The sequence below is a fragment of the Saccopteryx bilineata genome, chromosome 1 (genome assembly GCF_036850765.1).
Source record: "Saccopteryx bilineata isolate mSacBil1 chromosome 1, mSacBil1_pri_phased_curated, whole genome shotgun sequence".
In the NCBI taxonomy this organism is placed as follows: domain Eukaryota; kingdom Metazoa; phylum Chordata; class Mammalia; order Chiroptera; family Emballonuridae; genus Saccopteryx; species Saccopteryx bilineata.
Window position 1 is genome coordinate 84483262 of NC_089490.1, and position 23512 is coordinate 84506773.

Below are 23512 nucleotides of genomic sequence, written 5' to 3' on the forward strand. Positions count from 1 at the left end.
GATGCTTTCTGCTCCTCCCCCCCTTCTCTTTCTCTCTCTCCCCTCTCTATAATGAATAAATAAAATCTTAAAAAAAAAAGAAAAAAAAAGAAGGGGCTCCAGGTGGGAGCAGTGGATGGACCTCAGCTCTCACCCCTGGAATCCCACCCTGGGATGCCCTCGGATTCCAGTTTTTCTCTATCCCCCATCCCCCATTCCTGGGGCTGCTTCCCCTTTAGTTCTATGGCCTCACCATGGACAAAAACTCTCTTTTCTTGGTTCCTCTTATACTAGCTACGAATGGCTGACGTTCACAACAAAACAAAGACATTATTACATAGGTAGGAATAAGAGGAAATAATCACAAACAATACAGAAGCATAAGAATTTTGTTTCCTAGGCACAAGTGGGTTTTTGGTGACAGCACCGAAGGGCAAGTCTAACTGCATTGGCTCTGCTGTGTGTTGCCTAGCTTCCGGCTTCCCCTTTCCAACCGTGTTTATCCTATCAATAAATCCAAATTTTAGAGTAATGCTTTGCTCTGTGCTTGGCACTCTGTGTTTTTATAGCAAGTATGGAAATTGTACTTTGCCCTGGTTTCTACAGATGCTTAAACATGTCTAGGTTGCCTGTTGCCTAGGCAACTGGCAGCACTGTTGGTTGTGTGTGCGGTGAAGACTCTGGCAGGGGCTGGATGGAGGCCCCAAGTCATCCTTAGGGTTTCTCAACCAAGCTGGATGGTAACTACCAAACCCCAAAGGCACAGGCTCTTAGCTTGTTTTTGTCCTTTTCACTCATGAATCATGGAAAAAATTAATGTGATTTGATCATTGGAGTGTCTAGAATGTCTCCTCTATGAAAACTGAGTAAAATAATTGATAGATTAAATTCCAGACTTACCTTTGGTTATTTTATCTTATTTTTAAAAATTTATTTATTGATTTTAGAGATAGAGCAAAAGAGAAATATTGATTTGTTCTTCCACTTACTTGTGCATTCATTGGTTGATTCTTTTTTTAAGATTTTATTTATTGATTTTTAGAAAGAGGAGAGAGAGAGAGAGAGAGAGAGAGAGAGAAATGGGGGAGGAGCAGGAAACATCAACTTGTAGTAGTTACTTCTCACATGTGCCTTGACTGGGCAAGCCCGGGGTTTCGAACCAGTGACCTCAGCATTCCAGATTAATGCTTTACACACTGTGCCACCACAGGCCAGGCATTGGTTGAATCTTGTATGTGTTCTGACTGAGGATTGAACCCACGACCTTGGCATAGCAGGCTAACCAACTGTGCTATCCGGCCAGGGCTTGAACTGGTTTTTGACTCCACCTCATTATCATAAAGATTTTTAAAAATTTAATATTTACTGAGGTTTATTTTGTGCCAAGTGTGCAACTTTTCCACACATGATTACACTTATCTGTATGACACCTTTGTTTTGCAGGTGGAAAGCTGGGTGTAGAAAGGTTCCATGACAGGCCTCATAGCTAGGAGGGTGGTATGCGCTTTGGGTCAGTGTGCTGCGTGGTGTTGAATTCAGCAAGCCAGGCCTGAGGACATCATCAGAAATGCCAACAAACGATTAAGTTGACCATTTTGTCCTGGACCATCTCTATCCTCAGACTGGCTCCTTTAGCAGTCAGAAATGCAATCTTTACATGATGGTCACAGCAATTTGCCTTGTCAGGGATGGCAACCTGAATGGAACATGCTTTCAGATCGATGTGGTAGTCAGTATAGGCTGACTTATGTTACTAGATGCATGTGTTGGCTGTTAGGAGAAGTGCATAATCCCATCCTCAGTCCCAAATTTTGCCTCTGAATGACATTTGAAATGCACATTATTTAGTACATGGTTGAAGAGATTTATGTACACACTGGTTTTTCCACACCAGATAGTTGTTTTCTTGTTTTAATTTTTCAGCCACTACCCAGTGGACAGAGTAACTTCCTGAAAAGTTGCTTTAAAAAACTTTGTGTCCTCTGTAGAGGGTGGAATGAAACAGCATTTGTGGTCTTGACTCAGCCCCTGACATAACAGAATCAGTATTCTGACTGACAGTTTGCAAGGTGCCATCTTCTAGCCTCCACAGCTGCTCGTCCTTAAGTATTTATTTTACATTCAATAACTTTAAAGCTCTGCTTCCAGAATTCTAAAGGCTTGCCACAACTTTATGTAAAACACAAACTGCACTTTTGGAGCTACTTTGAAACATGACTTAATGCCAGGGTTAAGTTTCTCTACAGCCAGCTCTCATGGACTGTGTTCGGGTTCGTGCTAATTAAATGTTGCAGTGTCCAGTCGTTCTTCCTGGGAGGCTGGGTCCGGAGAAGCCCCAAGGCTGGGAGGGGGAAGTTCTTTTGTTACATGACCACAAGAGACGATTGTTTTTGGAAGTCGGGTCCTGAGACAGGGTCAGGGAGGCATTCTGAATGTAGTTTCCAGTCTGAAGGGGTGAGGTTGGGTTGGGAGAGTCCAGGTTTGAAGTCCAATAAGGTGGAGCTTGGGGACTGGAGGAAGGGGTGGCTGACAAGAGAGAACCTGTAGGATTTCTGAGTGGGTTGGGTGGGGGCAAGCTATCATGGCTTCTTTCTCTGGCTGCCGGGCTGTGGCACTAGGGCTGGGTTTGCCACATGGGATTCTTACCCTGGGCCCTCTTCTTTTTTTTTTTTTTTCATTTTTCCGAAGCTGAAAACGGGGAGGCAGTCAGACAGACTCCCGCATGCACCCGACCAGGATCCACCCGGCATGCCCACCAGGGGGCGATGCCCTGCCCCTCTGGGGCGTCGTTCTGTTGCATCCAGAGCCTAGAATTCTAGCGCCTGAGGCAGAGGCCACAGAGCCATCCCCAGCGCCCGGGCCATCTTTGCTCCAATGGAGCCTCGCTGCGGGAGGGGAAGAGAGAGACAGAGAGGAAGGAGAAGGGGAGGGGCGGAGAAGCAAATGGGCACCTCTCCTTTGTGCCCTGGCCGGGAATCAACCCGGGACTCCTGCACACCAGGCTGACGCTCTACCGCTGAGCTAACCAGCCAGGGCCTACCCTGGGCCCTCTTCTAAGCGACTTTCCCTATGGGTGAGGAATCTGTGAGGCCAAGGGTTGTGCCTACCTGAAACCTGTGCCTCCACCTCTAGACCCTGCATAGGGATAGAGACCCAGAATTCCCTGTCCCAGTAACCCCTAGCCCACTTACAAGACCTGTTTAAGCCTTTTTCCTGGTTGGTCTTCTTGGGGTTGGACTGTGCCACGTGTACACATGCCTCAGGCTTTGTGCAGGATGTGTGTGTAGGTGAAGCTTGGGTGTGCAGGCTGGGGTGTTCCCATGAGTGCATATGGGGATGCTGGGTGCAGCTCTGGAGTCATTGTGTATTTGAGTTCTTGAAATAATAAAGTCTGTGCTTATTTATTGAGTCTGCTTGTCCCATACCCTCTCTGCTGCTCATGGCACTCTGCAGAGCTTGGAGGTGTCCCTCCCTGTCTGACAGCTGGAGCTTGGGGAGGTGGGTTCCATTGCAGGCCTGTCTCCTGATTAGACGTTTTCACCACTCACCACTAACCCACCTGCACGGGAGGAGGACCACTTGCACTGAGCCTTTTTACCCAAAGTCTCCTTGCTGGGCTGCTTGAGGTCTTTTGGGTTTTGTTAGTATCTGGCACCGTATCAGAAGGATTCCAGTCTACATCATGGCCTTTTTAGAACTCATATTTTATTTCCGCTTTTGCTCCATAGACTTTAGCCTGGAAGATTCCCAGTGAACAGTTTTAATGTTGACATATGAAACTTCCTTGTAGCAAAGCACAGATACTCTGGCTCAAGGTAAACCACCCTTCTAGAAACAAGTCAGGTCACTTCTTCAACAGCAAACCAGTGCTCCGGGCATACTTTCTTATGACTTCTTGTCCTTCAGGAGGGGAGGAATGCAGTGTCTGGGGTCCCTGCCACAGTAAGTGTCTCACAGTGCCCATGACCATTGGGGTGCTGTTGGTGCTGGGATGCTGCCCCTCCAGGCGGAATTGCCAGGTTGAAGATGGAGACAGCAGGGCAGCTGCCTGAGCGCTGTGGAGCCTTCAGCTGTGTCCCCAGCACAGAAAGCCACAAAAGGTGATCTGAAATGGTGTTCTCACTAGTGTGAAAAGAATTAGGACAGTGTAATTCCATTTTTTTTGGATAGTGTAATTTTTATGTTAAGGGTAGAAACTGCCTTTTCTTGGGAAGAGCTGTCACTCTTTTTAAAAATTTTTATTTATCAATTTGAGAGAGAGAGAGAGAGGTAGAGAAACATTGATCTGTTGTTCCACTTATTTATGCATTCATTGGTTGATTCTTGTATGTGCCTTGACCAGGGATTGAACCTACAACCTTGGTGTATCGGGACAACGCTCTAACCAACTGAATACCCAGCCAGGGTGGTAAGAGCTCTCTTTTACTATAAAATTATGACCTTTGTCATAATTTAGTTTTACACTGTCCCCCCCCTTTTTTTTGTATTGGTGATAGAAACTGGTAGTTTTTAAAGAGTATTTAAAATTACTTGAAAAAATTAAAAGCAGTCTTATAGATTTTCCTCCAAAATTTTAAAGTTTTATTGAGTATAATTAATATCTGAAGTGTACAATTTGTTAAGCTTGGTCATATGAATATGCCCGTTAAACCATCATCACAATCGAGATAATAAACGTACCCATTACACGCAGAAGTTTCCCTGAGAGACTTAAGTAGTCCCTCTGTCTGCCCCTCTTCCAGGCAACTGCTGGTCTGCTTTCTGTCACTGTAGATTAGTTCATATTTCCTAGAGTTTTACATAAATTGAATCATGCAGTATATACTATTTTTAGTCTGGCTTTTTCATTTAGCAATACTATTTTGAGCTTTACTCATGTTGTAGCATATGTCAGTATTTTATTAAAAATTTTTCATTGATTTGAGATAGAGTGAAAGAGAGAGAGGGGGGGAGAGAGAGAAAGAGGGAGAGAGGCAAGTTGTTGTTTCAACTTGGTTGTGCACTCATTGATTGCTTTTCGTATGTGCCATGACTGGGGATCAGTCCTGCAGCCTCGGCATGCCTGGATGATGCTCTATCCACGGAGTCACTTGGTCAGGGTCAATGTTTCCTTCTTTTTGTGACAGAGAGAGAGACAGAGAGAGAGACAGACAGGGACAGAAAAACAGGAAGGGAGAGAGATGAGAAGTATCAATTCTTTCTTGTAGCTCCTTAGTTGCTCATTAATTGCTTTCTCATATGTGCCTTGACTAGGGGCTGCAGCAGACCGAGTGACCTTGGGCTCAAGCCAGTGACCTTGGGCTTCAAGCCAGTGTGACCTTTGGGCTCAAGCTAGTGACTATGGTGTCATGTCTATGATCCCACACTCAAGTTAGCGACCCCATGCTCAAGCTGATGAGCCTACTCTCAAGCTGGCAACCTCAGGGTTTTGAACCTGGGTTCTCTGCATCCCAGTCTGACGCTCTATCCACTGTGCCACTGCCTGGTCAGGTAATGTTTCATTCTTTTTAATCCAATGTATAGATATGACACACACACACATACACACAATTTGTTTATCCATTCACCTGTTGTTGTACATTGGGCTGTTTATAGTTTTGGGATATTATAAATAAAGCTGTTAAGAACATTTATGTACAAATCTTGGTACAGACATAAGCCTTCAATTCTCTTGGGTATATACTAGAGTGGAGTGTCTGTATGATAGGATTTTGTTCATTGAACTAAAGTGCTGGTCCATATTGCATTTCCACCCTAATGTGTGAGAGTTCCAGTTCCTCTAGTTCCTCACTAGTATTTGGTATAGTCAGTCAGTCTTTTTCATTTTTGCCATTCTGGTGGGTCTGTAGTGGTGTCTCATTGTGGTTTTAATTTGCATTTCCCTAATGACTAATGATGTTTAGCATTCTTTCATGCGCTTATTTGTTGTCTTATCTTCCTTGATGAACTATCTATTCAGATCATTTGCCTGTTGAAAAAATTGGGTTGTTTATTTTATTATAGATACTCCTTGACTTATGATGAGGTTTATGTCCCAGTAAACCCATTATAAATGGAAAATATCTAAGTTGAATACGCATTTAGTACACCTAACCTACTGAACATCACAGCTTAGCCCACGTTAACTGTTCTCAGGACACTGACATTAGCCTCCAGTTGGGCAGAATCCTATAACACAGTAAAGTGTTAGTTGTGTACCCTGGTGATCGTGTGACTGAGTGGCAGCTGCAGCCACTGCCAAGCATCACTAGAGCGTATCACTAGCCCCAGAAAAGAGAAAAGGTCAAAATTCCAAGTATGATTTCTACTGAATGTGTGTTGCCTCCACAACAATTGTAAAGTCGAAAAATTGTAAGTTGGGGATATTTTGTGATTTCTTTCTATATTATGGGTGTAAGTTCTTTATCAAATGTGTGATTTGCAAATATTTTTTCCTCAGTATATAGCTTGTCTTTTTGTTCTCAAAACTGCTCTTTGAAGTTTAAAAATTTGCTGGTCAGTTCTTTTATGGTTTGTGCTTTTTTTGGTTGGTGTCATAGCTAAAATCTTTGCTTAATCCAAGGTCACAAATATTTTCTTGCAGAAGTTTTATAGTTTTAGGTTTTATGATGAGGTCTGTGATCCATTTTGGGTTTTTTCTGTGTGCATGGTGTATGATATGGATTGAAATTTATTTATTCTTTCCTTGTGTATATCCAATTGTTTAAGCACTATTTGTTGAAAAGTCCCCTAAGTTTTTTGGGAAATTTTAGTTAGTGAAATCCAAAAGTCTGGGGGTTACATTTTTGGTCACACAGATGTCTTCTGTTTCATGACTGTTTACTCTTCTTATTAGCTTGACATAATCTGGTCTTTTCTTTGTTTTACATGTGTCCTAAGCCTCTTGATGGTAGAGGTGCTGTCCCTGAGCAGCTAGTAAGAAAGGGGCTGAAAGATGCCTACTGGGATTTCATGTGGTCTGTCCTTCTACTCTGGGCCTTTAAGGACTTTCTGCTGGGTGGTTTCTGGGCAGTGTCTCATTTCCAGAGATGACTGTAGAGGCCTACCAGGTACAGAGAGGTGAGGAGACAGTAAGCCTAGCAATTGTGGGTGGGGTACAGCCTGGCTGGGGATATGGTTGTATCTGTGTGACCTGTCCTCAGACTGAGAGAGCTGGCTCCACTCTGGGCTACTGGCTATACTCAGCACAGCTTTGTGACTGAGTGCAGGGAATGGGTGTTTATTCTCCTTCCCTCTTCAGTCACAAAGGGGTCTGAGCAGCTCTGCCTTTTTTTTTCCTTAATATTTTAGTGAGAGGAGGGAGGCAGAGACAGACTCCCACATGTGCCCCGACCCAGATCCACCTGGCAAACCCATTAGGGGGTGATGCTCTGCCCATCTGGGGGCTTTTCTCTGTTACAACTGGAGCCATTTTTTAGCGCCTGATGTGGAGGCTATGGAGCCATCCTCAGCACCGGGGCCTGCTTGCTCCAATGGAGCTATGGCTGCAGGAGGAGAGGAGAAGGGAGGGAGAGAGAGAGAGAAGAGAGAGAGAGAGAGAGAGAGAGAGAGAGAGAGAGAGAGAAGCAAGAGAGAGAGAGAGAGAGAGAGAGAGAGAGAAGCGAGAGGGGAGTGGTGGATAAGCAGATGGGAGCTTATCCTGTGTGCCCTGACCAGAAATTGAACCTGGGACATCTACACAGTGAACCGACGCTCTGCTGCTGAGCCAACTGGCCAGGGCCGCAGCTCTGCTTTTGTACCATTGCATTGCAGCTTCACAGGAGATGGTAAAGTCTTCATCTGCTTTTGGACCTGTGGGCAGTTGGTCTTGACTCATATACTGCTGGACCTGTTGGTGCTAGCACCTAACACAGTGGGGTATTTCCTCTGCTCTAAGCCTTCATGTATATTACCCATTCAGCCCTCACAACAACCCTAGTGGGTAGCTGCAGCCCATTTCACAGATGAGGAAACAGGCACAGAGGCAGCCAGAAGTAAGAAGTCTTTGGGCCACGGTTTCCACTAATGTTGGAGGAGGAGTTTGGTTTAACATTTTTTATTGACTCTTATGAACCAGAAATAGGAAGAATGGTTTAGGTGACTCTCTTTTCTGAGTTGTCATTTCCTTGTCAGCAGTAGGAGCAGTTGGGCTGTTTGACCTGATGAAAATTCTTTAGTGGCTCCCTGTTGCCATCACAATACAATCCAGACTTGTGATCTGTCTCCTGCAACTCTTCAACCTCACCTCTTGCTACACTTGCATTTTTCTCTCAAATGTGCTTTCCAAAGATCCTGTTACCTCTGCTGTAATAACCCTTACCTCCCATCTTTGCTTGCAGAACTCTTATCCTTCAAAACTCAGCTCTAGTTTTACCCCTGTGTGTGCATTCCCTTTTCCCGCCTCATCCTTCCCTGGGCCTGCAGAGTACAAGGTCCACACCTATCCCAATCCCAGTGCTTCTCATGTGCAGTATGATTGGCTGACTGCCTAGTATTCCTCTCCCATTGGGCTGGGAGCTAGGTGAGGTGGAGGACAGGGACTGCCTTTTATGTTGAATCCATAGTTCATAGCGCTGTGTTGGCATCTAATAGGCAGGCCAACATTTGTGGGATGAACAAACGTGGCACAAATAATATGATGACTCTCTGTTCTCTGGCTGTTGGTTTGTGTTCATCTGTGACCCCAGGCATCCAGGGCTTCATGGGGAAAGTAATGTTGATGCATTTACAAAGCATCATTCATTCCTTGGTTGGATAGTTCGGTTGGTTGGAGTGTTGTCCCAAAATGCGAAGGTTGCTGGGTTCAATTTCCTGGTCAGGGTACATACAGGAGCAACTTGATGTTCCTGTCTCTCTCTTTCTCCCTGCCTCTCTCAAACAAACAAACAAACAAACAAACAAAGCATCATTCTGTGATTCTTTTAAATCTTTCTTTCTTAAGTGAGAGGAAGAGAGATAGACAGACAGACAGACTTCCACATGCACCCTGACAACACCTATCTAGAGCCAATACTAGAATCAATCAAGCTATCTTCAGTGCCTGGGGCTGATGCCTGAACCAGTGAAGCCACTGGTTGTGAGAGAGGATGAGTGAAAGAAGAGAGAAAAGGAGGGGAAGAGAAGCAGATGGTCACTTCTCGTGTGTGCTCTGATTGGGAATTGAACCCAGGACATCTGCATGCCAGGCCGATACTCTATCCACTGAGCCAACCAGCCAGGGCTATTTCTTGTGAGGCTTACATAGATCTTTTTTCCCTCTATGATGACTTTTTTTCCCCAAAAGTGGGAGAGACAGACAGGAAGGGAGATGAGAAGCATCAACCCGTAGTTGTGGCAATTTAGTTGTTCATTGATTGTTTTCTTATACATGCCTTGACCGGAGGGCTCCAGCTGAATCAGTGACCCCTTGCTCCAGCCAGTGACCTTTGGGCTAAAGCCAGTAACCTTTGGACTCAAGCCAGCGACCTTAGGGTCATGTCTATGATCCCACGCTCAAGCCAGCCACCCCACACTCAAACGTATGCTCAAGCTGGTGACCTTGGGGTTTCAAAGCTGGGTCCTCAGCATCTTAGGTCGATGTTTTATCCACTGTGCCACCGCCTAGTGAGACTATGATGAAGTTTTCTATTGTGTTAAAAACATACTATTTTTTTTCTTTTTTTGTGTGTGCAACAGAGACAGAGAGAGATAAAGGGACAGATAGGGAAGACAGACAGGAAGGGAGAGGTGAGAAGCATCAATTCTTCGTTGCGGCTCCTGAGTTGTTCATTGATTGCATTCTCATATGTACCCTGATGGAGGGGGCTACAGCAGAGTGAGTGACCCCTTGTTCAAGCCAGCGACCTTGGGCTTAAGCCAGTGACCATCATGAGCTTTAAGCCAGATGAGTCTGTGCTCCAGCTGGTGACCTCAGCCTGGGTCTTCTGAGTCCCAGCCTGACGCTCTATCCATTGCGCCACTGCTTCGTCAGGCAAAAAACATACTATTTCTTAGATTATGTTTTAGATTAGGGGTCCCCAAACTACAGCTCACGGGCTGCATGCGGCCCCCTGAGGCCATTTATCCGGCCCCCCACTGCACTTCCTGGAAGGGGCACCTCTTTCATTGGTGGTCAGTGAGAAGAGCACAGGATGCATTCTGTGCTCCTGGAGTACTGTAAGTGGAGCGCAGCAAAGCACGGTGTCGCTCATGTACAGTACTACTTCCGGTGACGCGGGATGTATGCTTCACGGCTCCGGAAGCTCATCATATCACTTGTTACGGCTAGCAGTGACAAATAGGGAACCGGACATTGACCATCTCATTAGCCAAAAGCAGGCCCATAGTTCCCATTGAAATACTGGTCAGTTTGTTGATTTAAATTTACTTGTTCTTTATTTTAAATATTGTATTTGTTCCCATTTTGTTTTTTTACTTTAAAATAAAGATATGTGGCCTGACCAGGCAGTGGCGCAGTGGATAGAGCGTCGGACTGGGATGCTGAGGACCCAGGTTCAAGACCCTGAGGTCGCCAGCTTGAGCACGGGCTCATCTGGTTTGAGCAATAGCTCACCAGCTTGGACCCAAGGTCGCTGGCTTAAGCAAGGGGTTACTCAGTCTGCTGAGGCCTGCGGTCAAGGCACATATGAGAAAGCAATCAATGAACAACTAAGGTGTCACAATGCGCAACGAAAAACTAATGATTGATGCTTCTCATCTCTCCGTTCCTGTCTGTCTGTCCCTGTCTATCCCTCTCTCTGATTCTGTCTCTGTCTCTGTAAAAAAATAAATAAAATAAATAAAAAATTTAAAATAAGATATGTGCAGTGTGCATAGGGATTTGTTCATAGTTTTTATTATAGTCTGGCCCTCCAATGATCTGAGGGACAGTGAACTGGCCCCCTGTGTAAAAAGTTTGGGGACCCCTGTTTTAGATCATAGACTTCAGTTTCTATATTTTTTTCTCCCAGGTGTGTGTGACACTTAGCTTATCAAGCAGAACAAACAAACCAATATATCTGTCTTTAGGTTTTTTTGTTTGTTTGTTTTCTAATTTAGTGAGAGGAAGGGGGCAGAGACAGACTCCCGCATGCCCCAACCAGGATCTACCTGGCAAGCCCACTAGCAGGCAATGCTCTGCCCATTTGGGGTGTTGCCTTGTTGCTCAGCAACTGAGAGCTCTTCTTAGTGCCTGAGGTAGAGGCCATGGAGCCATCCTCAGCGCCTGGAGCCAACTCGCTCCAATTGAGCCATGGCTGCAGGAAGGGAAGAGAGAGAGAAGCAGAAGTGAGAGAGGGAGGGGTGGAGAAGCAGATAGGCACTTTTCCTGTGTGCCCTTATGTGGAATTGAACCCAGCACATCCACACGTTGGGCTGAAGCTCTACCACTGAGCCAATGGGCCAGGACCACCTCTAGGGTTTAATTTAGAATAATAATGAAGTATCAGCCCCACTTTTGTTTTTCAGACACTGCCCTCCCTTGCTTTTTGTGGGCAAGCTGTTGTCTCTTTTGAAGTAGTCATCACTGCTTGGCTTTATATTCTCTTTGTTATTACATTGGTGGCATTGTTGATGTGCCAAGGGGAGGAGACCTGCATCTCTGTAATAGGGAGATGCTCAACCCTAGCCCTGGTTAAGTTAATATTGTGACCAATAGGCTAAAGCTTTACAATCTTTTGGCACAAGTGAAATAAGAAATATTGAACTTCCATTTTTTCTGTCTTACTTTGCTCCTTATTCCCAGATGCTCTGAAGCACCAAGTAACGGAGTGATTTTTCCACTAGGTCAGTCACAGATATGGTCACAGTCATGATGCTTTTGTCCCTGGGAGTGGGTCACTTTATCTCCAGATTCAGTTTGGAGAGAGTGGGAGGTGGGAACAGTAGTATTAGGTTTACATATCAACATCAGTATCTTCAGGGAAGCCTGGGGCTTTTTCTTTTAATTAGAAATTGAGAATTCTGAGTTAGGTACTTTTCTGAATTTGCCCTGGTGTTGAAGCAAATTACATAGCTGTTTGTTTTCATTAATGTCAGGGAAAAATGTAGTTCTTTTCTGTTTTGTTTTTGTTTGTTTGTTTTAAATGAGAAAGGCAGGAAAAGAAACAGACAGGAACATCGATCTGTTCCTGTATGTGCCCTGACTCGGGATTGAATTGGCAGCCTCTGTGCTTTGGAATGACACTCCAAACAACTGTGCTGTCCAGCCAGGGCAGGGAAGAATGTTTTAATGCCCCACTAAGTGCTGAGCCTCTGAGCCTGTGTATAGCTCACTAAGCTAAGCTTTACATTAGTCTTTCTTTTTTTCTCTTTCTCCCCTTCCTTCCTTCCTTCCTTCCTTCCTTCCTTCCTTCCTTCCTTCCTTCCTTCCTTCCTTCCTTCCTTCCCTCCCTCCCTCCCTCCCTCCCTCCCTCCCTCCTTCCCCTCTCCCCTCCCCTCCCCTCCCCTCCCCTCCCCTCCCCTCCCCTCCCCTCCCCTCCCCTCCCCTCCCCTCCCCTCCCCTCCCCTTCCTCTTTCTTTCTTTCTTTCTTTCTTTCTTTCTTTCTTTCTTTCTTTCTTTCTTTCCTGTTTTCGGGGAGAGAGAAATAGGAATATTGAGCTGCTCCTATATGAACCCTGACGGGGAAATTGAACCAGCAACCTCCGTGCTCCAGGATGATGCTCCAACCAACTGAACTACCTGGGCAGGGCTTGCCCTTTTTTTTTTTTTTTTTTGAGACAGAGAGGGGAGGTGGGTAGAGAAGCATTTATTTGTTGTTCCACTCAGTTATGAATTCATTGGTTGCATCCCATGTGTTTCCTGACTGGGAATTGAACCCACAACCTTTTTGTTTCAAGACAGTGCTCTTAACCGACTGAACTAACTGGCCAGGGCCTACATTAGTTTATTTTCCATGAAGCAATGCTGTCCTCAGACACCTGACCAATGGCCACTCAGAATTTGCCTCATTGGACTGGGACCGGACAGCTGTCAGTTAACTAAAGAAATTGGATAGAGCAAGAGTCATAAAAAACAATATAGTTGCCCTGGCCGGTTGGCTCAGCGGTAGAGCGTCGGCCTAGCGTGCGGAGGACCCGGGTTCGATTCCCGGCCAGGGCACACAGGAGAAGCGCCCATTTGCTTCTCCACCCCTCCGCCGCGCTTTCCTCTCTGTCTCTCTCTTCCCCTCCCGCAGCCAAGGCTCCATTGGAGCAAAGATGGCCCGGGCGCTGGGGATGGCTCTGTGGCCTCTGCCTCAGGCGCTAGAGTGGCTCTGGTCGCAACATGGCGACGCCCAGGATGGGCAGAGCATCGCCCCCTGGTGGGCAGAGCGTCGCCCCATGGTGGGCGTGCCGGGTGGATCCCAGTCGGGCGCATGCGGGAGTCTGTCTGACTGTCTCTCCCTGTTTCCAGCTTAAGAAAAATGAAAAAGAAAAAAAACAAAACAAAACAAAACAATATAGTTTAGGCATTTTATTTTATTTTTTATTTTGCAACAGAGACAGAAAGAGACAGAGGGGAACAGATAGGGATAGACAGACAGGAAGGGAGAGAGATGAGAAGCATTCGCAGTGATTTTCAACCTTTGTTTCTCATGCACTCATAAACTAATTACTAAAGAAAAAGGGGCCCTGACCTCTTCTTCCTTAGTAACTAATTTATTTGTGCCATGAGATGAAAATGGTTGTATTTAGTCAGGGGCACTGACCTTAGTAATTAGTGTGTGTTTGTGCCATGAAAAAAAGGTTGAAAATCACTTGCTTCCTCATATGTGCCTTGATTGGGGGGCTACAGCAGAGTGAGTGACCCCTTGCTCAAGTCAGTGACCTTGGGCTCAAGCCAGGGACTTTGGGCTTTAAGCCAGCGACCTTTGGGCTCAAGCCAGTGACCACGGGGTCATGTCTGATCCCATGCTTAAGCCAGTGACCCTGTGTGCAAGCTGGTGAGCTTGGGCTCAAGCCGGTGACCTCGAGGTATTGAACCTGGCTCCTCAGCATCCCAGGTCGATTCTCTATCCACTGTGCCATTGCCTGGTAAGGCAAGGCATTTTATTTTTAACTTAAAAAAAAATCAGTGTAGAGAACCCAGAAATAAACCCACACCTTTATGGACAACTGATATTTGACAAAGGAGGTAAGAGCATACAATGGAGTAAAGACAACCTCTTTAACAAATGGTGTTGGGAAAATTGGACAGCTACCTGCAAAAAAATGAAACTAGACCACCAACTTACACCATTCACAAAAATAAACTCAAAATGGATAAAAGACTTAAATGTAAGCCGTAAAACCATAAGCATCTTAGAAGAAAACATAGGCAGTAAGCTCTCTGACATCTCTTGCAGCAATATATTTGCCGATTTATCTCCACGGGCAAGTGAAATAACAGACAGGATAAACAAATGGGACTATATCAAACTAAAAAGCTTTTGCGCAGCTAAAGACAATAAGAACAGAATAAAAAGACAGACTACACAATGGGAGAACATATTTGACAATACATCTGATAAGGAGTTAATAACCAAAATTTATAAAGAACTTGTACAACTCATCACCAGGAAGACAAACAATCCAATCAAAAAATGGGTGGAAGAAATGTTGTCCTCTTCTCCAAAGAGGACAACAGATGGCCAATAGGCATATGAAAAAATGCTCAACATCATTAATCATTAGAGAAATGCAAATTAAAACCACAATGAGATATCACCTCACACCAGTCAGAATGGCACTCATCAACAAAACAACACAATAAGTGCTGGCGAGGATATGGAGAAAGGGAACCCTCCTGCACTGCTGATAGGAATGCAGAATGGTGCAGCCACTGTGGAAAACAGTATGGAGATTCCTCAAAAAATTAAAAATTGCACTGCCTTTTGACCCAGCTATCCCACTTTTAGGAATATACCCCACACCACAGCACTGTTTCAAAAGGAGAAATGCACCCCCATGTTTATGGTAGCATCGTTCACAATAGCAAAGATCTGGAAACAGCCCAAGTGTCCATCAGTGGACGAGTGGATTAAAAAGCTGTGGTACATATATACTATGGAATACACTCAGCCATAAGAAATGATGACATCGGATCATTTACAACAACATGGATGGACCTTGATAACATTATACTGAGTGAAATAAGTAAATCAGAAAAAACTAAGAACTGTATGATTCCATACATAGGTGGGACATAAAAATGAGATTCAGAGACATGGACAAGAGTGTGGTGGTGGGGGGGAGGAAAAGGAGGGGGTTAGGGGAGGGGAAGGGCACAAAGAAAACCAGTTAGAAGGTGACGGAAGACAATTGGACTTTGGGTGATGGGAATGCAGCATAATCAAATGTCAGAATAACCTAGAGATGTTTTCTCTGAACATATGTACCCTGATTTATCAATGTCACCCCATTAAAATTAAAACAAAACAAAAAAATCAGTGTATCTCACCTGGCCTGTGGTAGGGCAGTGGGTAAAGCATCAACCTGGAACACTGAAGTTGCTGGTTCAAAACCCCAGGCTTACCCAGTCAGGGTGCATATGGGAGTTGATGCTTCCTACTCCTCCCACCTTCTCTCTCTTCTCTTTCTCTCTCTAAAATGAATAAATGAAATCTTAAAAAAAAAAAGCAGCAGATGCCTTTAGAGGGAGCGTGCACTCCCAGCAGGGAGGTATCAGAGAATTCATGTAGGAGCAGGTATTCGACCTGTACCATTCATTTCTCTCTATGTTTGGTTGCTATTTTTCTGTACGTAGGGGTATAAACAGATAAAAGTAGCATTGAGCTCTGGCCAGTGGTAAGAACATCTGACGTGTGTCTGAAGTTTCTATGTCTCAGTTTTTGTAGAGGCACAGGCAGTTTCTCCTGACAAAGCTTCGAATACTCCTGTTTGTCTGTGCCTTGCTGCAGGGGGTTGATCAAACTGGACAACCCAGTTTGATCAACTGGGTTCCTTTCCATCAGGAAATGGTGGAGTAGTCCTGGTTTTCTAGTTCTAAGCTAACTTGGGCATTTTAAAAGCACTTCCTTGAGACAGTGACTGGGGTGGCCTCACAGACTCAGAGGGAACCTGAAGTAGAGCCAGCAGGGGGTGGCTCTGCTTCAGGGTGGCTCTGATTATGTCTAAGGGGTGGGGTGGGGTGGGGTGGGGGATTCCCAAAGCCCAGTTGGAATGGTTTTTCAGGAGGAGGAGGAAGATGAGGAAGAGTAAGATGATGATGATTGGGTACTGGGCAAGGAGCAGCCCTTTCAGATATGCTTTGTAGAGCTCCCTATGAAATGGTACATTGACCAAGGGCTGGGATGCACCCAGGAGCAAATAGAGATGGTCTCTTCAGTGAGTCCACCTGAACTTCTAGAAGCTAAAAAGCATAGCACATAGCTACAGGAAACCAAGAAGTACTGTGATTCATAGGAATTCAAGAAATGTTGCCAGAATGCCTCCTGAAATTTACTGTCTGTATGAGCATAGAAACCTTCCTGGATTCTGCCCTGTGTGGGTGAATGAACTCCAGTGAGGAGAAATATTCAAAAGTGAGGAGTCCAGCTTCAGTCATTCAGCCAGGTAGAGGGTAGAATCTTGGCTCTGCCACCAACTTGACATGGACTTTGTGCTCTTCTGTTGTGTGTAAACAAAGGCTGTTTACAGTATTCTTTATTAGATTCTCAAAGTGACAAGTTGTTGCTTTTGTTACTATATGCTCATACCAAGCAAAACAAAAAGATGTACACACAGCAAAGTGGTAATAACCCTCCCACCCAACACACTGAGCTAGTGTAGCAGAACTCTCTGCAGCTTTCTCCAGGCTCTCACAAACACCAGTGCGAATTTTAATAAGAGGAAGAACAGACTGTAGGCATCACTCAGCAGCTTGCTATTTTCACTTCCCTTTGGCTTATGTCTCTGTTTCAAGCACTCTGAGAATAAAGCTCTAACAGAGTGCTCTGAGTGATGTACCGTACATGTTTACTCTTGAACGACTGAGTGAAAGAATGAATGCTATACTCTAGCTCTCTCGATTAGTAGTTTTTGGTAGTTACCTCAGACCAAATTGCTCCAGTCCTCTCACAGGACATATTTAGACCAGCAGTGTATGAGTATACCCTTTTCTGGGCATTTCCGCCAGTACTAGATTTAGTTTTTTGCCAATCTGGTGGGTGAAATAATATCCCATTATTTTAATGTATATTTTTTTGAGTACCAGTGAAGTTGAGCATCATTGCATATGTTCATCAGCCATTTATATTTCTTTTTCTCTGTGTTCTGTATCCATATATTTTGTTCATATTTCCCCCTGTAGGATTGTTTTTCTTTTTAGTTTTTAGAACTCATTGTATATTGGGCTATAAATCCTTTGTATAAGGTCTACCAGAAAGTTCTGTCCGTTTTTGGAATAAAACAAAATACAAATTTTTCTTACCATCAATAAACTTTATTAAATAATATAATTGCCATTATTATTAATGATTTCTTGCCAATGTGAGGGCCATTTGTATATCTTTTTTTTTTTTCCTGAAGCTGGAAACGGGGAGAGACAGTCAGACAGACTCCCGCATGTGCCCGACCGGGATCCACCGGGCACGCCCACCAGGGGCGATGCTCTGCCCACCAGGGGGCGATGCTCTGCCCCTCCGGGGGCGTCGCTCTGCCGTGACCAGAGCCACTCTAGCGCCTGGGGCAGAGGCCAAGGAGCCATCCCCAGCGCCCGGGCCATCTTTGCTCCAATGGAGCCTTGGCTGCAGGAGGGGAAGAGAGAGACAGAGAGGAAGGCGGGGGGGGGGGGGGCAAATGGGCGCTTCTCCTATGTGCCCTGGCCGGGAATCGAACCTGGGTCCCCCGCATGCCAGGCCGACGCTCTACCGCTGAGCCAACCGACCAGGGCCTGTATATCTTATTTTTGAAAAATGTTTTATCTTTTGATGCGAAAAATTGAACCAGTGCTTGTTTGATATCTTCTTCATTTTTGAATTTTTTGCCCTTCAAAAAATTTTGTAAGGACAAAAGCAAGTGATGGTCGGAGGGTGCTAAGTCCAGGGAATATGGTGGTTGTGACAGACATGCTTCTGTAGCATTTCTTCCTTGTTGAAATTCGTAAAAATTAAAGTGGCGTAAATGAACTTTATCAGTAGCCATGGGTACACTATCGCTTCACACATAAGACTAACGTGAATCAACTTTTAGTTCATTTGCTACGTCAGTATGTATACATTAAGTGATAAAAATAGGCACACATGCGCCAAATATACATGTGCTTACATGTTGAAACTTGTTGTGATAGAAACGGACAGAACTTTCCGGTAGACTTTATATATATATATATATTTGCAAATATGCTCTGCTCCTGGCTTTTGTTTCTGTAATTTGTTTTTGCTTTGTTTAGGTGTCTTTTTCTGTTAGATTTAAAGATTTTTATGTAGTCAAATATGTCTCTCACATGACCAGGTGGTGGCGCAGTGGATAGAGTGTCTGACTGGGATGTAGAGGACCCAGGTTCGAGACCCCGAGGTCGCCAGCTTGAGTGTGGGCTCATCTGGTTTGAGCAAAGCTCACCAGCTTGGACCCAAAGTCGCTGGCTTGAGCAAGGGGTTACTTGGTCTGCTGAAGGCCCACGGTCAAGGCACATATGAGAAAGCAATCAATGAACAACTAAGGCATCGCAACGAAAAACTGATAATTGATGCTTCTCATCTCTCTCTCCGTTCCTGTCTGTCTGTCCCTATCTATTCCTCTCTCTGACTCTCTTTGTCTCTGTAAAAAAAAAAAAGAAAAGTCTCTCTTTTTTTGTAGTGGTTTCCTGTTTCATCTATGGTCTAGAGAAGACTGTAGACCAATTTCCTATGTATGTGTGTATATGCAGATATGTTTATACATACACACACGCGGGGGACAAAAGTAGGTTTACAGTTGCTTGTATGGAAAATAATACAATAATTAATAAATAATAATACAAGATAAACTCATGTACTCACAACTGTAAACCTACTTTTGTCCCACCCTATGTATATGTGTGTGTATGTGTATTTGCAACATTTCTAAATAAATAATTTGAATACAGTAGTGTATTAAAAGAGCAATTCTCGCCTGCCCTGTGGTAGCACAATGGTTAGAGCATTGACCTGGCATGCTGAGGCCGCCGGTTTCCAAAGGCACATATGAAAAGCAACTATGAGTTGATGCTTCTCGCCCCTATCCTCCCTTCTCTTTCTCTCTTTGTCTCTCTCTTGCTCCTGTCTCTAAAATGAATAAATAAAATCTAAAAGAAAAAAAAATTCTCCTTGGCCAGATAAGGTTTATTCCAAAAGTATGAGGATTACCTAAGGTGAGGAACTGGGTTGGCCTGAGGAAGTTCTGGCTCAGGGCTTTGAATGGGGTTTGACCCAGGCCTGCCATATACTAACTCTCTGACTTTGGCCAAATTATTTACTTTCTTAGCTTTAATCTCATCTGTAAAATGAGCAGGACAGGAATAGTATCCTCATATAGGGTCAATAAGGAATAAATGGTCCTTATTGTAAAGTGGAAAACCTATTCTGATACATACTAACAGATGTTTGAAAGGCATATAATAGAGTTTTGCAGTTAAATCCTAATAAAAACCTAATTAAAAAGGTCATAGGAGTAATCTATATAAACACAGAAATATTTATTAGAACCCAGCAACAAGCACATTAAGTGGCTATTTCATTAGGATCTAAGCATGACAGGGAGGCCTTCATGGAGCACTGTTTCCCTACATCTGTGATTCCCCAGAGGATCCAGTGGACAGGCTCATAAGGAAGGGAGTCAGAGGAGTGGCTGTGACCATCTGTCCAACCTGAACTGGCCCTGTCTTTCACTTCTGCATTCTGGAGCATGTGATCACCTTGTCCCAGAGCCTGCACATCCCATTGGCCTTTCACCAGTGAAAGGCCTCCTGGTCTCACCTTGAAGAAACCAGGAATGAATTCCAAGGGTTGGGTGGGGAAGCCACCTCTGACTGGCCAGGGGAGCAGTTTCGTGGAAGCAGGACTACTGGGAACCAAATGTGACATTGAGAGTGCTGAGGGTCAGCAGCAGGCAGATTAACCTGGCAGTGCCTGTGGTTCTGTACTCTTCTCTGCGAAGAATTAGTGCAGTCATAATTTCTAACCTCCCTTCCTCTTCTACATGCTAAATAAACGTGCCAACGTTCTCAAAACGAGAAAGGGAGGGGCTGCCTTAGTGATCCAAAACCTGGAGGGCTTCAGGTCAGGTGGGACCTTATAGACTGACTAGAAGGCCTTTTTTGGAGGCAGACGGGAATCTTGGCATTAGCCTGGCATTTGATGAACACAGATTTTTCTCCTAGTGTCTTTCTTATGGCACTTCTTATCTACCTTTAGCTTAGAAATGTTTTAATAGACAATTTAAAACTCGTATAAATAGTGGGTGATGGGTATAATTATAAAAACCTCTACACCAGCCTCTTGGCCTGACACCGTCATGCACTACAGGGAGGATCCTAGTGGGTGCATTCTTCCAGGGGTAAGGAAATTGTATACTTACACACATATGTGTACCTATAACATATTCAAGTTTTGTTTACTAGTTTTATAAAAAGGGTATCATGTAATCTGCAAATTGAGGTTTTCCTTCATTTTTTACTGCTAATAACATTCCATTGTTTGTATTATATTAGTCAGGGTTTTTCACTGGGATGTGTGTGCATATATAGAAAGCGATTTATTTTAAGAAATTTGTTCACATGCTTCTGGAGACCAGCAAGCCTAGGTCTGCAGCCTGGCAGAGTCACCAGTCCAGTCCAGTCCCAAGGTTGGCAGCTCAGGGACCCAGGAGATCTGATGGTGCAGATGAAGTCCGAAGGCCAGCAGCAGAGAATTTACTCTTATGTGGGGGAGACTGAAATATTTTCCTTGTTGTTCTGTTCAGGACTTCAACTGATTACATTGCGCCCACCCAGATTATGGAGGGCAATCTATTTACCTCATTAAAATGTTAATCTTATCGCCTGACCTGTGGTGGCGCAGTGGATAAAGCATCGACCTGGAATGCTGAGGTCGCAGGTTTGAAACCCTGGACTTGCCCGGTCAAGGCACATATGGGAGTTGATACTTTCTGCCCCCCCCCATTCTCTCTCTTCTCTGAAATGAATAAAGTCTTTAAAAAAAATGTTAATCTTATCTGAAAATACCCTCACCGAAACACCCAGAACAATGTTTGACCTAATATCTGGGCATTTGGGGCCCAGACAACTTGACATAAAATTAATCATCATAGGCATAGACCATAACTTATCACTCTCCTGTGGACAGATAACTGGGTTGCTTTCGTTTGTTGACAATTGGGAGTACTGCAGCTCTGAGTCTTCTTTCTATGGGTCTTCTGTGCACTCATTTCCCAGAGCTTTACACATGGAAGCCGACTTGCTGGCTCCTGGGGTCATGTGTGGGTAACATGCACAAATGACACGCCCTAGTGACTGCCAGTTTACTCTCCATCTGTCATGTATGCAGGTTCCCACATCCTTTCCCACACTGGCTATTGTTATGTATTTTAAAAAATTCTTATTTATTGATTTATTGTGTGAGAGAGAAACATCAATTTGTCGTTCCACTTATTTATGCATCCATTAGCTGATTCTTGTATGTGCCCTGACCGATATTGGACCCACAACCGTGGCGTATTGGGAGGACACTGATTAACTGAGCTCCCCAGCCAGGGCAATAGTTCCTAATTGTGCCCATTTAGTGGATGTCAAATGTTTTCTCATTCTGGCCTTAATTTACATCTCCACGTTACAGAGAAGACCATTGTTTCACCTGGGTATTAGCAATTCATGGGCTCTCTCTGGTGACATTCTTGATCAGATCTTTTCCAATTTTTCTCTTGGGTTGTCTGTATTTCTCTTACTGATTTATATTTTTTTAATATACATTTTGTATACCAATTTATTGGTTATAGGAGGTACAGATACTGTAAGTTGTTCATGTCTTTTTATTTTCATTATGTTGTCTTTTGCCAAACACTTTATTTATTTATTTATTTATTTATTTATTTATTTATTTATTTATATCTTTACAAAGTTAGAAGGTGGGGAGACAGACAGACTGCCTCTTGCATGTGCCTGACCAGGATCCATCCGGCATGCCCACAAGGGGTTGATGCTCGGCCCCTCTATGGCATTGCTCCGCTGCAATCGGAGCCATTCTAGTGCCTGAAGTGGAAAGTGGAAGCAATGGAGCCATCCTCAGCGCCTGGGCCAACTTTGCTCCCATGGAGCCTTGGCTGTGGGAGGGGAAGAGAGAGAGAGAGACTAAGGAGAGGGGGAAGGGTGGAGAAGCAGATGGGTGCTTCTCCTGTGTGCTCTGGCCGGGAATCAAACCTGGGATTTTCACACACCGGGCCAACATTCTACTGCTAAGCCAACTGGCCAGGGCCTTTTGCTAAACACTTTAAATTTTAGTGTAGTGTAGTTGATTATATTACCCTTTTTTTTTTTTGTATTTTTCTGAAATTCGAAGCCGGGAGGCAGTTAGACTCCTGCATGCGCCCGACCAGGATCCACCTGGCAAGCCCACCAGCAGGCGGTGCTTTGCCCATCCAGGGCGCCGCTCTGTCTTGGCTGGAGCCATTCTAGCGCCTGAGGCGGAGGCTATGGTGCCATCCTCAGCACCCAGGCCATCTTTGCTCCAATGGAGCCCTGGCTGCAGGAGGGGAAGAGAGAGACAGAGAGGAAGGAGAGGGGGAAGGGTGGAGAAGCAGATGGTAACTTCTCCTGAGTGCCATGACTGGGACTCGAATCCAGGACTTCCATACGCTGGGCGGATGCTCTACCGCTGAGCCAACTGGCCGGTACTACCTTTTCTTTTATGATAGGTATTTTATTTATTTATTTATTTATTTATTTATTTATTTTTATTTTTCTGAAGCTGGAAATGGGGAGAGACAGTCAGACAGACTCCAGCATGCGCCGGACCGGGATCCACCCGGCACGCCCACCAGGGGGCGATGCTCTGCCCCTCCGGGGCCTTGCTCTGTTGCGACCAGAGCCACTCTAGCGCCTGGGGCAGAGGCCAAGGAGCTATCCCCAGTGCCCGGGCCATCTCCGCTCCAATGGAGCCTTGCTGCGGGAGGGGAAGAGAGAGACAGAGAGGAAGGAGAGGGGGAGGGGTGGAGAAGCAGATGGGCGCTTCTCCTGTGTGCCTTGGCTGGGAATCGAACCCGGGACTTCTGCATGCCAGGCTGACGCTCTACCACTGAGCCAACCGTCCAGGGCCTATGATAGGTATTTTTAATGACTTCGTAAAGAAAATCCTTCCCTGTCTCAAAGTCATAATGCTTTTTTTTCTATACTATTTTCTTTTAACAATTTAAAAGTTTTTTTTTGTTTTTTAAGTAAGAGTAGGGGAGATACAGAGATAAACTCCCACATGTGCCTCAACTGGGATCCACCCAGCAACCCCTGTCTTGAGCCAGTGCTTTGCCTGTCTGGGGCCACTTGCAGTATTTTTAGCACCTGAGGCGGTGGCTCCACATAGCCATCCTCAGCTCCTGGACCAATGTTCTTGACTCAATTGAGACATGGCTGCAGGAGGAGAAGAGAGAGAGAAAGAGAAGGGGAATAGGG

The 23512-nt window shown here is 44.8% G+C and overlaps 1 protein-coding gene across 8 annotated transcripts in view; it reads left to right on the top strand.

Moving 5' to 3' along the window:
- PACSIN2 (protein kinase C and casein kinase substrate in neurons 2) overlaps nucleotides 1-23512 on the top strand; it is a 157603-nt gene that overhangs the window by 19357 nt on the left and 114734 nt on the right. The window contains exon 2 of one of the 8 annotated variants that reach the window (XM_066256275.1): nucleotides 4322-4387. The exons of the other annotated variants lie outside the window; for them this stretch is intronic. The gene's annotated coding sequence lies outside the window, so the exon portion shown is untranslated. The remainder of the gene's footprint in view (nucleotides 1-4321; nucleotides 4388-23512) is intronic. 8 annotated transcript variants of the gene reach the window in all.